Below are 3,260 nucleotides of genomic sequence, written 5' to 3'. Positions count from 1 at the left end.
GTGCTCGTCGGCGGCGGCGGCAGCTCCCGGACTGTGGGCGAGGGAGAGAGACAGGGAAGGGGAAAGAGCACGGGCAGAGTGGGGAGAGGTGCAGGGGAAGCAGGAGACCGCGTGGCGCTCGGGGCTGGCTCCAGAAGCGGCGGAAGCAGGAGGTGGAGCTCGGGCGCACGCGCGTCGACACGGCGTCGTCCTCCTGGCAGGAGCTAGGAGATGACTGGCAACGTGGGCTGGGCCGCCTGGCTTTGCCCAGTTGGGCTGCTACAGTGGTGGGCTGTGCAGGTAAGTGCTTTGTCTTTTTCTATTTTCTGTTTTTTCTGTTTTGTTTTAATTATTTTGCCACTGATTCAAATTGAAAGTAAATCAAAGGAGGGCAAAACCTTCAGAATATCTGTATGTTGCCATTATGGACTTTTTCAAAGGCACATAAATAATTTCAGGGCCTTTTGAAATATATTCTATATAAAATGAATATAATCCAAAAGTCAAATACTTATTGATTTAATTTCAAAGGCCCAAAATAAATATCCCTGAGACTCCAAAAATATTAATTTGAGTTTTACTTCTTCCCAATATTTTTATAGCTTAATAGGAACATTTTCTTGGGTTTGTTTGAAGCAATTTTTAATGTTGATCATTTTTTAGAAATGATCTCTGAGGCTTTCCACTTTCCCCAATTCACATTTAAAAGGAATTTAAACATGATGCATGGATGCCACTCATTGATGCAACTAATTACAAAGCAGAAATCTAGGGCTGTGACAGCCGCGCCCGCACCACGCTGTTGCCCACCGTTGCTCTGCCTGTACTACTGCTAGTATTGTAGCTAGTGCTAGCTAGCTTTTCTAAATCTAAGTTGACTAGCCCTCTAGACAGTCCCTAAACTACAGCAAAACAACTACTAACAGGCCAAAAAAATATGAGTTGAAAGTATACATGACAAACTCCATTTTATCCCACTGGACTAAATCCTTTTGATGAATAGATCAAATTCTACAAAAATCACAAAATGACATATTATGTTAATAACTCCTATCCTACTAACCTGTGTGTGCTTTGTGCTTTGTGTGTGTCTGTGTGAAGGGCTATGTAGGTGCGCGCCGTGCATGTGGCTGGCTGGTATAATAATGCATGCTTAGATTAGTATTACTAGGTAGTATTAATTAGTGCTAGGTTAGTCTAGTAGTAGATGACATGTAGGCCCCATTAAATAATTTAGGTTCATTTAATTGTTTAGGTAAATAGTCTATGACATGTGGGCCACACCTACCCTTTTTGACTAGTCAATTTGACTTGGTCAATTTTGGTTTAAACTAAATGTAAAATTTCAAAAATTCAATTAAATTTTGAAAAATTATATAAAATAATCTATAACTCGGATGAAAATGTTTTCTACATGAAAGTTGCTCAGAACGACGAGACGAATCCGAATGCGCGGTCCATTTACCTATCAGATGCCTCTAACTATCTAAACATGGAACATTCCCCCTCCGGTTATCTGTCTGATACAGGTCCGGAACCGGGAACTCCTTCCCGGTTGAATTCCCCCTTCAACTATAACGTCTAGGATCGCGTTAGAACACGTCTAGCTATGCCTGTTGTCCTGTTATGCACTTGTTTGCTATGTATTTATTGTTTCTCCCCCCTCTTCTCTTCGGTAGACCCCGTGGCGGCTACCGATGCCGCTGTGATCGACTACATCACCGACGACCCCTCCTTCTTGTCTGAGCAACCAGGCAAGCCCCCCCTTTGATCATCCCGATATCGCCCATTCTATTCTCTCATGCTTGCATTAGATTTTGCTACTGTTATTGTTTTCTCCTATTCTGATGCATAGCCTGCTTTTGTAACCTGCTTATTGTTACCTTACATGCTTATCCTAAACTACCTAGTATAGGTTGGTTAGTGATCCATCAGTGACCCCCACCTTGTCCTTGTTGCCCCGCTTTATGTTCGATGACTCGATCAACGTGATCGAAAACTAGGCCCCGGCACCGCACATCACTTTCCCCTTTTGTTGCTCGACTCTGCAGAGTTACCATCGAGTGCCGAGGGTGGAACCTCATACATCACTCCTGATGAGATCTCTGTAGTGTAGCTATCCGGTCATGGTCATCGAGGGTGATTTCCTCCTTAACCACTTCCGATACAGCTCTGTCGTGCCACCCCTCAAGTGTGAACCTCGAGGGTGGATCCTCTTACGTTCACCTTGATGATTACATCGAGTGGAATTCACCGGGGGTGATTCCTCGGGTTTTCCCTTTGGTGTTAGACACACAGTTACTATGGTTACTATAACTTCACACTGAACCATGTTACTAAAGACGGGTCGGCCCTGAGGGGTACCCGCGCGAGCTTAATAGCGAGTGATGTGGAGTCGGGTTGACCTGGAAGGTGCCCGCGAGATACTTACGAGGCGTGGCCGGCAATTCTTAGCCCTTGCCGCAAGTACTCGAGACGGGGCGACGGTGTCACATATTTCGTGAGTCTCTGCTCGTGACCGCACTACCAACGCACTAACGGTTTGGAAATTTGTTCCGAGGGGCCTCTGGCCTGATAGCACTAACCATCACGTGGGCATAGTATGGGTGTTCTGCGTCGTATACATCAGCCGAAGCTTAATAGACGTCAGCGACTGAGCGGCGCGCGCCGGGTTGGACTGTGTAAGCACCTGCCTTTTTGAAGGAGGTAGCTAGGTCTACTCACAGGCCGCCCATGCAACGTGCAGGAGTTCCCGGGGAGATGGCCCATGACCCCTGGGGGCATAGGTCTAGTCCGGCGTGTTGACCTCTCTATTAAGCCTAGGTCGGGTTGCGGCGTATTGTTTGGACGAGGCCGGGCATTGATGGGGAACGTAGTAATTTCAAAATTTTCCTACGCACATGCAAGATCATGGTGATGCATAGCAACGAGGGGAGAGTGTGATCTACGTACCCTTGTAGATCGACAACGGAAGCGTTTGGTTGATGTAGTCGTACGTCTTCACGGCCCGACCGATCAAGCACCGAAACTACGGCACCTCCGAGTTTTAGCACACGTTCAGCTTGATGACGATCCCCAGACTCCGATCCAGCAAAGTGTCGGGGAAGAGTTCCGTCAGCACGACGGCGTGGTGACGATCTTGATGTACTACTGTCGCAGGGCTTCGCCTAAGCACCACTACAATATTATCGAGGACTATGATGGCTGGGGCCGCCACACTCGGCTAAGAATAAGATCACGTGGATCAACTTGTGTATCTTTGGGGTTCCCCTGCCTCAGTA

This window comes from Triticum aestivum, chromosome 1A (assembly GCF_018294505.1).
Source record: "Triticum aestivum cultivar Chinese Spring chromosome 1A, IWGSC CS RefSeq v2.1, whole genome shotgun sequence".
NCBI lineage: Eukaryota > Viridiplantae > Streptophyta > Magnoliopsida > Poales > Poaceae > Triticum > Triticum aestivum.
This window is presented reverse-complemented; position numbering follows the sequence as displayed.